The sequence below is a fragment of the Tupaia chinensis genome, unplaced genomic scaffold, assembly GCF_000334495.1.
Source record: "Tupaia chinensis unplaced genomic scaffold, TupChi_1.0 Scaffold139431_1, whole genome shotgun sequence".
Classification (NCBI taxonomy): Eukaryota; Metazoa; Chordata; class Mammalia; order Scandentia; family Tupaiidae; genus Tupaia; species Tupaia belangeri.
Genome location: NW_006199316.1, coordinates 76,266 through 87,359, shown reverse-complemented (window position 1 = coordinate 87,359; position 11,094 = coordinate 76,266).

Genomic DNA, 11,094 nt, shown 5'->3' with positions numbered 1-11,094 from the left:
AAAAAAAAAAAAAAAAACAAAGGGTTTAAAAGTTTTTTTTCCTTTTTTTTTTTTTTTTTTTTTGCATTTGTACTAGAATTTAATGTCACAGAAAGAATCCTGGACTATGAGTCAAACACCCTGGGTTTTGGTGTCATCCCTTTTGGTGTCAACCCTTGCTAGTTATGTGAGCTAGGACAAGTCACTTTGCTTTCCTGGACCTCAGCCTCCTCACGAGTAAAGCGAAAAGGCAGAGACAGCAGGAGCACCAGACTCCATCCTAATGCCCGAGAGGAGGTGAACACCAGGAGGCCCACGCTCCAGCCGTGGCCCCCACAGGTGGGCATGTGCACCCGCGAGATGGGTATTTCCCTAGTGCACCTAAACAAGCAGAAATACAATCTGCATGCACGCATGCTCACGAACGAGCACGCACCCCAACCTTGCTAGTTATGTGAGCTAGGACAAGTCACTTTGCTTTCCTGGACCTCAGCCTCCTCACGAGTAAAGCGAAAAGGCAGAGACAGCAGGAGCACCAGACTCCATCCTAATGCCCGAGAGGAGGTGAACACCAGGAGGCCCACGCTCCAGCCGTGGCCCCCACAGGTGGGCATGTGCACCCGCAAGATGGGTATTTCCCTAGTGCACCTAAACAAGCAGAAATACAATCTGCATGCACGCATGCTCACGAACGAGCACGCACACCAAACGACGCACACAAAATAAACAGTCTTACTTCAGATGTGTACACTTACACTGTGGCGTGGTGGTTAGGGGGCTGACCTCTCCTGAATCATGGTGACTTCCCTGCCGGGTTCCTTCTTAGCTCACAGCTCCGGCATTGGCAGAGAAGCCGACTCAGAAGGTCCCATACGGTCCCAACTCTATGGAGCGGAAGCGCCTTATCACCTTCCCTGGAGGGACCCGGGTGAAAGGAATGCACAATGAGAGAAAAAGGAAAAGCCCAGGCTGGGGGCTAGCTCTGTGGGCTGTCCTGTCATCTTGCGTTTCTTCTGACCCGCGAGATACGAACGTTTACCCCACTCTACTGAAGTCTCTTCTTGTTAGGTTTTTCACTCCATCTTTCTCAAGACCCTGTGCCCCTTCTTCACCTGTTTAATCAAGGCCTGGCCAGGCACTTCCCCCCCCCCCAGCCCTGGCGGCCTCTAACTGCCCAGAGGTCTACATGGCCTGCAGCTCTCGCCTGCATGGCCATTCAGGCATGGCCGCCAGGTCTCCTGCCCCAGGCACTGGCTCTGAGTCCTTTTGGTTTGTCCTGCAGACCTTAGCCTGGTATCTCCTTGCACTGGAGGAGCACTTAGTCAATGTTGATTTAATGAGCAGACGGGCTCCTTCTCACCAGGCCGCAAATACCTGATTACAACTCCCGTGCCATGCCTTCCAAGGGACGTCCTTTAACCGGAAGCAAAGCCTTTAGTGGTCAAGTTTTCAAAGCAGCACTTCTGGCCCCTTTGGGGGGACCACGCACAGCCTGATGTCGGAGCCTGCAGGAGCACTGACACCCAGAACTGCAGAAGTCTTGCACAATACCTGCCAGGCCCATGTCACTGCCATCTTCTTCTTCATCATCGTCACCATCGTCACTGTCCTGCAATGCTTCTGGGTTCAAAGGTTTCATGCTGTTTTATCAGTTCTGATCTTTGCCCCAAGCAGACAGGACCAGACTTGTTTTGCTCATTATGCAGATGAAGAAACTGAAGCTCAGAGAGGTTTGTGATGTGTCCAGACACAGATTTACAGGGAAGCAGACCAGCAGGTGGCGTGGTGGTTAAGGTGCTGTATACTCCTACGTGGCTGACCACGTTTCAAGTCCCGGACCTGGTGGCTTGCTTTCTCACTTTCTCTTTCTCTCTCTTTCTCTCATCAAATTCAAATAAATGAATGAATAAATACAATTAAATAAATAATTTTTAAAAAAATATTTACCAGGAAGCTTATGGCACAAGCTTCAGGGTCCTTTAGGGTCCCAGCAATGTGTTCACATGGTCGGACATCATGGAGAAACGTTTAGGGTGACATCGCTCCATTGCTCTTCTGCGTGACCACTGCTGTTTTCACTCTGAGTTCCCTGTGGGTATTTCTGGTGGGTCTGGAGGATCCATGCAGGCTTAGTGTTGGTGGGATATACTTATGCTGTTCAAAGGTAGTACTTGCACTCAGCCCAGCCAGGGGCCAGCTTGCAGGAAAGTCCTGTTCCCCACCACAACGTTGCAGGGCCAGAGGGTGCGTCACAGGGTCACTCCTCCCGAGGTGCCTGCTCCAGAGACCTGTGTGTGTTCCGGGAGAGAAAACCAGGCTTGAAAAGCATAGACCAGCAGCTACTCTGTGAACAGAAGCAATGTTAATAATAATAAATAATAATAATAATAAAAACAGTATAGGGATGTGCCGGGCAGCTCATTCGAATGTCACCTGCCCACGTTTTGTGATATTTGTTGTTATTTGCCGTTTTCCAATATTTGTAATTTGTTGCAATTTCTTTTATCATTCAAAAGTAATAACCATGTCTGTACCTGACCCAGTGTTCCTGATTTTTTACTTTTTCTTAAAGAGGCTCCTGCAAATGGACGAAGCTTCAGGCCGTACAGAGCCCAGATCCATCTCAGGAACATTGCTCAGGTGGCAGAGCTGGACCCAGGATCCGGGCTTCTGGGTCTGGCCTGGGCCTTCCCTGGCCTCAGCAGCCTCACGTCTGTGTGGATTCCGTGCTGTGCAGCCCCACACACAGCAGTTCCACAAAGCGCCGTGGTCACTTCAAAGAGATTTCCCTCTATGGTGAAGAGAACGTCGAGACCCAGACCCATGGTGGTGACCTTCACTTGAATAATAAAAGTCCCCTCCCTAGGGGCCAGCAGATAGCTTAGTGGTTACACTAGACTCCCACATGGCCTACCCCTTCTATGTGGCCTACCACAGTTTGAGTCCCAGACTCACGGCTTGAAACTCATAAGGGACACATGTGTACGCGTGCCCAAGATCCGGGAGAACGGAGAAGGGATTGTGGTGTAGCCATTCCCCCAGGGGGTGGTTTCTCGCTTTTCCTCTCACTGTCTCTGTCTCTGTATCTCTGTATCTCTCTTTCCATCCTGCGAACATATACATCCTAAGGCAAAAACCTCTAAAAAAAATTTTTTTGAGAGGTTTTCGCTATAGGGCGCATGCACTCGCCAGACAGACAGAGAGAGACATAGAGACAGAAAGTGAGAAATCACCCCCCAGGGGGGATGGTCACTCCCCCTTCTCCTCCATGCTCCTCTCGGGATCTTGGGCATGCACGCACATGCGTCCAGGCTGAGTTTTAAGCCACCGGGTCTGGGACACGAACCGCGGTCGACTACGTGGGAATCCAGTGACATAGCCATTACGCTAACTGCTGGTTCCCAAAACCTCTAAAAATTAAAACCCTCCCTAGAAAAAAATCTGGTCATTTCAATGGTGCTGACTCGTCGGCCCACATGCGGGAGCAACTCAGGATGGAAGACAGTTTCGTGCTTCCCTGACCTGCCCACGGTCTCTCTGTGAGACAGCATCCCTTCTGGCACTGTGAAAGGCCACCCATGTGATCCGGGACAGTGCTCAAAGCCCAAGAGTCCCTAGAAGCCACCCAAGCCTCTCCTGCCACCCTGGGCAGCAAAAGTGTGCAACCCCCAAATTTCTTCTGATTGAGGCCAAAGTCACAGAGTCGAGGTGGCTTGTGGTGAGGGATGCTCTGGGGACAGTGTCCAGAGACCATGGGGAAGATCAGTCCATGGTCACTGAGCCCAAGGGGGCGGTGCCTTAGGGCTCACCTCACCTCACCTCACCTGGCCCTGCTCACACTCACCCAGACAGCTAGACAGCCAACTCCATCTCTGATTACAAGTCCAAGGGACAAGGGGCTCTCCACCAGAGGTTTATCCTCATCTTAGTGCCTGTGTCATGCACACCCTTTTCTTTACTGAACCCAGACCTGCCGCCATCCCTGGAGCTCACAAGCTGTGCCCAGTCTCTGCAGGAGGACAGCTTTGCAAATAGCCTAGAACCCCTACCGCAGCCCCTACCTTCCTCTTGCCGGCTGAATCTCCCAGCTCTGCGGGGCTCTCCTTTTCTGATGGAGAGCCCAGATCCCCATCACTCTGATTTCTCCATTTGCTTATACTCACCTTTAACCACATCGCTCTTAAAGCCAAGAGGAGCTCCGAGCAGCCCCGAGATCAGGAACCACAGCCCCTGGAGAGCCCAAGGTCAGGAACCATAGCCCCAAGCTCCCGAGATCTTATCGATTTGGAGGGAGGGCTGGGCCCTGTCCCCATGAGCTGCCGCTGAGCTGGTCTCCCAGCACTGTAAGCACAGTGGGGCTATTTGGAGGGGAGAATGATTAGAGGTATCTTCTGCTGAACATCAGGAGGTGAGGTGCTGCCCAGGCAAACCACGCCGCTCACACACACACAGGGTAAGACGTGGTCCCGGGGGCCCGGGGGCCCAGCTCAGCCCCGGTGAGAGCGGCCGAGCTCAGCAAGGATGTAGCCAAGGAGAAGGCCATGACTTCAGGCTGCAGCACCGTGGGGGCCTGGTCTCTTAGCAAACTTGGCCTTACTGTTATTTTTAGAAAATTTTCCAGAGGGCGTGGGCATTCCCTAGACAGAGACAGGGAGAGAGAGCAAGAGAGGGAGAAAGCAGCCCTCCTGAGGGGATGGTCACACCCCAACCCTCCTCCATCTTTCCCTCCTGTCAGGGTTTTGGGCACACACACACATGCACCCGGGGTGTTTCTCAAGGTGCTGGGTCTGGGACTCAAACCACGGAGTTGTATGTGGGATCCACCTGGCCACAGAGCCAGCCCGAGGTGGCCTTATTTTTAACAAACTCACTTGAAAGATCTACGTTGGCATTTTGTGAATGTTTCATGAGGCGGTAATAGGGAATATATGAAAACTAATTTCCGATCAAATAGATTTGGAAAATACTGGGAGAACCAAAGATGAAGAGGGTTTTTTTGGATGGTTGGTTGTTTGGTTTTGCTTTTTGCCTTCCCGGAGCATTGAACATGCTCCTGGGCAGCACAAATCTCCATCTGAAGGCACCTTATCCCACAGAGGAGCAAACAGTGGTGGCAGAGGAAGGACGTCCCCGTTCACATAGGTCTGGCCCTATGGCGTGTGTCCACCTGTCTCAGACACCCACACATCTGGCCAGGTGGAGGTGTAGGGCAATGTCTTCAAGACTCAGTGGTTATAAAAAGACTTTACCCATCATGAAATACCAATCCAGTTGACTGTTTTAAAAAATAATTAGAATAATAGTAATAATGATTGGGAAAAACAGAAAAGTTATTGAATGATAAAGTGGGGAGATTAATGTCTGTATTGACTGACATGCATGGCATTCCCTTTTGAAAAAGCAATGTAATACACTGTAAAGTTATATGTAATCTAATGTAATATAAAGAAGATTATGATGATAATAAAAATTAAAATTAAAAAGAAAAAGACTCGGTGGTTAGAACCCTGCAGCTGAACTCAACAGGCCATTGATCATCTCAATCAGCCAAAGGAGCTGATTGTGCCAAATTAGAACCAGAGCCATGGATTCCTAAGGACGATGACCATAACTGAGGATCTTTGGAGAGCTCGGAGCTATGCAAAATACTTTAGATGCATAATCTCAGTTAAGCCCCAAAACTAACGCTTTAGGACTGCAATAATGATGTCAGCCAGGGAAACCGAGGCACCGAGAAATGAACTAACTTGTCCACCTCACACAGCTAATTAGCATCAAATGCCTCAGCCTTGAGCCTGGCAGTGTGACGTCATTGCTCTCCGGGTAGTCACTGGTGATGGTGGTGGAGTTTCTGCTGTTACATTTTTATTTGTTTTGCTTTCCTTGGAGTTCCATTTTATTGCAATTTTAAAATTTTATTTTATTATTATTATTTACTTTTTTCTTTCATTGCCAGAGGACATGTGCACTCACCAGGGAGAAACCATGACACAGAGAGAAAAACAGAGCAGCTCCCAATGCGTCATAATCACGTCCCCATCCCTTCTCCACTTCTCCACCCTGTTGGAATTTCGGGTATGCATGCATGTGCGCCCAGCATGTTTTTCTAGCCATTGCATCCAGGATTCAAACTGTGGTTCTCCATATGGGATCCAGCTTCCCTAACACTGGGCTATGGGGTCGGCCCTCTCTCCTATTACCATTTTTTTTTTAAATATTTAGACTTTTCATTTTATATTCTTCCAAAATATGTAACATTTTAGATATTGCATATCTTTTTTTTTAAGTTTTAACATGGAAAATGTCAAACATAAACAGGAGCAGAGAGAATGGTGTCATGGATGGCCATCCACCCATTTCTCAGCTGCCGCGATTGTGGACTCACGGCTCATCTTGTTTTATCTGCTCCCTCCCACACCCTGCTCCATCACCATGATTTTTTTGAAGCCAAAAATATTTTTTTGTAGGGACCAGCAGTTAGCGTAATGGCTATATTGCTGGACTCCCACGTAGTCGACCGCAGTTCGCGTCCCGGACCCGGTGGCTTAAACTCACACCGGGTGCATGTGCATGCGTGCCCAAGATCCCTAGAGGAGAATGGAGGAGGGGGAATTGTGGTGTGGCCATCTCCCCTGGGGGGTGATTTCTCGCTTTCTATCTCTCTGTCTCTCTCTGGCGAGCGCATGTGCCCTATAGCAAAAAACTCTCCAAAAAAAAAAAGAAAAAAAAAGTTTTTTTTGTTTAAAACATTTTTAGACGTTGCATACTTTCATCCATGGATTTTTTTGAGGGCACCTCTCAAAGATAAGGCCACCATCATTCTCTGTCACATCTGTGCTCCCCGACTGGGACATCTCCTAGATGAGGCACAGGCTCTGCCCTGCCCCTCACTCTCACTCTGGATTTCAGGATAGGCAAGGGGCTCGTGAGATAGGCTGTCCCCGAGCCCCCACCTCATGGCCTGGCTAGATGTCCTCTCTGGGCTCCTCAGAGTCTTTCTAGAGCTGAAGCCTCTGCTATTGGTCTGGCTCCTCTGGCCTTCTCCCTAGTGAGGCTGTCACCACATGAACAAGACTTTCTAGACCAGCCCAGTCCTGGCCACGATCCAGTGGCAGGCTGACTTAGTGGGGTCCTCCTCTGCATGGAGGGCACAACTATCCACCCTACTCGATTTATGAGCAAGAAGTACAGACCAGCTGGAGCCAAAGCACCTGGAATCAGACTCACTGAGCCTCGCATGAGCTGGGAAGGTCAGGTCCCACTTTTTGCATCTGTGGACCGGGTTTGTAACGTCTACCCTGCAACCCGATTCTGAGTGTCTAGGGAAACCAGCAAGACTGCTCGCCAGTCCTTCAGTTAGAGGAGCTGCAGTACCTGGCCTGGCCAGCAGGTGCCGCTCAAAGACTGAGTACCAGAAACCTCTGGGCAGGGCTCGGGCTTGGACACTGAAAGGATGCTTTCAATCTTGGATGGAGTTAGACTTGGAGGAAGTGGAAGGAAATTCAACCTGCTGGGCTTCTTTTAGGAAATACTGTCTGGATCTGGCTCCACTCGGAGTTAGAAAGTGGAGCTCTGCAGCCTTCAAAGTCTGCTCACACGAGGACCCCACAGCAAGACAGACATCAATACCCTCCTTTGACAGAGGAGGAAGTGGAGGCTCAGAAAGCAGCCAGTTAGTGATGGACCGCGGACTGCAGCTCCTGTGTCTACTCTGTGTCCTGAACACTGCCGGAATGCGTCCCCACAGGACAGTCCTTTGGACAGAGACCTGGGACTATGGCTGTCCTTGCTTCTTTGAGAAAGTGTGAAAGCTCCAGGGCTCTCGGAGACCCTAGCACATGCTGTGCTGTCCTCTGAGAGCACCACTCCTCTGTGGGTCCCAGATTCTGCTGAACTAGGCCAACAGCGTCAAACTGGACTGCACGACAACACGCACCTGCCCGCACACGCACAGACATGCATATATGCACACACATATATGTGCATGTGCACGCACACCGGTAGGGAGAGGGAGCGAGAGTTCAGTCCTGGGCTCAGGGTCTGGGATCTGCGTTTCACCTTCCCTGGGTGTTGGGATGAAAGCAGCCCTAGCGTGGGTCTTAGGACTCGCCTGAGAGCAACCCCGGCCTGGACATCTTCTGTGGGTTTATGCCCCGTTGGTTCAGAAATGATTTCCACCAAGGTTGCCCAAACGCAGTGCCTGGCACATATTCGACATTCAAATATTCCGTAAAAATCTGCTCAATAACCGACTGAAAACACACCATCGCCCAGCCCGGTAGAACCCTCAGGGAGCATGGCTCTGTTCCTCCGTAAAGCACCTCACGGCTTCCATACCTGGTTTACACATGTGATCTTACTCTCCTTTTTTAATTGCCAGAGAGCACACGTGCTCACCAGAGAGCTGAGCATGGGGACGTGGCCACGCTGCAATCCCTTCCCTGTCCCTCCACCTGCCGGGATGCGAGGCACCCATGCAAACACATCTGACACGTTTCCCAAGCCACTGGGGCTGGGATTCAAACCACGATGGGCCACATGGTATCCAGCTTTCTAAGCACAGCACTTCACCGCCGTGCTATGGGGCGGGCCCCATGAGTTGGGTATCATAATCTCTATTTTACAGATGAGGAAACTGAGGCCCAGAGCCACTAGCAGAGCCAGGGCAGAGCTCCAGGGTGGGTGGACGGGTGGCTCAGGAGGTCACTGTCCTGTCGCCACCCCCACTCTGCCTGGCCCCTTGGGTGCGGTTGAGTTCTCTGGAGGACATCCTGTCACCCTGGCTGGCTGCTAGTCATGGCTCTCCAGTGCTAGGCCTCTGCACAGGCAATCCGGGTGTCTGCCTCCCCCTAGTGTCACAGATGGGAAGGTGCCCGAGCTGCAGTGCACACACCCAGTGGCAGCCACAGGCTAGAACAGCCAACCATCGGGCTGTCCTTCACTCCAAGTGCTTATCCCTCCATGAGGCCAGGATCTGGGCTCACTCCTTGTCAGCCTTTAAACTACTGGGGGAACAGCTCGTGGCTCCACTCAACTCCTTCTCAGCAGAGGGGCTGGGGTACAGGGCGGGCCTGGGGCTCCAGATGCTGGGTGCACCACCGTGCAACCTCCTCAGTCCCTGCTTCCTCGGTCGCTCAGCTACTCCCAGTCCATCACGACCAGCACACTAGGAACATGTGCACGCCCACATGCACACACGAGCATCGGGCCTAGAATCAAGACGCTTTCTAGGAAGTTTATTTATTTCTTCCATGAAAAAAAGAACGAGACAGAACCCCCCGCAGGGTCTTGACACCACATTCAGCCAGCCTCAGCCGGTACCAGATCAGGGGCACGTGCCCACTAGGCACACTCAGGAGGTCTCCCGTCACAGCCCGGAACCTTCCATTCAGGTCAGCCTGGCAGAGCACCCCGCTCACCACTGCACCACCATCTGGCCTCTAAACCTGCACAAATCCCCCTGGTCCTCACCCCATAGCCATAGGCCATGCTCACCTGACCTCAAGGGACATGGGGAGCCCACACTGAGCCCACAGAGGGCCTGGGGGTGGGTGCTCCCGGGATGGGCCAGGGCTAGTGTCCACCTAGGCTCACGTGGTGCTGAGCAGGGTGGGGCTGGGACTTGGCTGTCTGAGGGCGGACTCCGGCCGTTTTGTCCTCCCTGCACACTGGATTGAGAAGAAAGCCCCAGACGGAACTTCCCGAGCGCTGAGGCCTGGAGGAAAGTCTGTGAGTCCAGGAGGGATCTGGGAGTGCGAGGGCCTCCATGTCGGCGCTACAGGGGCTACACGGTCACAGATCTAACAGCTGCTGCTCTCTGCACGCTTGTCTCCAGCCGGGAGCTGCCACAAGTTAGAAATTGTACATAGCTGACTGCGGTTTGAGTCCCAGACCCGGTAGCTTAAACTGACACCGGGCGTGTGTGCGCGCGTGCCCAAGATCCCGAGAGGAGAATGGAAGAGAAGAGATTGCAGTATGGCCAATTCCCCCAGGGGGGCAATTTCTCACTTTCTCTCTGTCTCTCTCTTTCTGGTGAGCACGCGTGCCCTATAGCAAAACAAACAAACAGAAAGAAAGAAAAAGAAAAAACAGAAAAAAATCTCTCAAAAAAAAAAGAAAAAAAGAAATTGTTTCTCCATGCAGGGACACTGAGGCCTGGGGGAGCTGGCCCTTGGTCACATACCTCATAGGTGGCCAAGCCAGGGTGCAAATTCGGGCCTGCTGATGCCAGAGCCTGCGGTCCTAACCGGTGCTCAGAAGGAATGAAGGCTGTCACGGGGCCACCTCTCACTACCAACCTCAAAACCACACACACCACCAACCCTGCCAGTCATCTCCCAGACCCCAACACCTGGTAACTGTCCTTGTTCCTCAGGACTGAGCAACGCTCAGAATCCAGAGGGATGCGGAGTCTCCTGGCAGGTCCTCGGGGTGCTGGGAAGGGTCTGGCCTGGCTTGTCCCACTCAGTGCCCTGGGCAGGTGTCTAAGAGCACCAGGTCACTCGTGGGTGGTTTTATTAACCAGGCTGGGAGCACGTGGAGAGAGGTCAGGAGACCAGCAGGGTGTTCACAGCAGAGCAGGGACGCCGGGTTCCCGTGCAGGCTGGGCTGGCACGCACTGGTTACTGATTGATCAGCCTTTCGGAAACAGACTGAAGACCCGGCCTGCATCAGGCTCGGACCATGCCAGCCTCATCTCCTGTGTGTTGTCCAGCATGCCTTGTCCTGCCCCGTCACTCAGTCCTGTCCTCTCAACCAGGAAGAGAGTGCGTATTTGTGTGTGTGTGTGGGGGGAGGCACAGGGGTGGGTAGAGCTTTTCTCTAAGAAATCTGTCGGGTTCAGGAGGGAGCAGTGGGGCCACTTCAACCTCCCCCGCCCCCACATGCCCCTTCCCCTTAAAAGTCATAGCATCGGGCTGGCCGGTGATGTGGTTAAGGGAGCTGGATTCCCACATGGCTAACTGCGGTTCGAGTCCTAGACCTGGTGGCTTGTTTTCTCATTTTCCATTTCTCCCTCCCTCTCACTCTGTCCCTATCTGGTCAAATTAAAATAAATAAAATAAATAATGTTAAATAAAATAATTCTTTTTTTTTTTTTTTTGGAGAGGTTTTTGC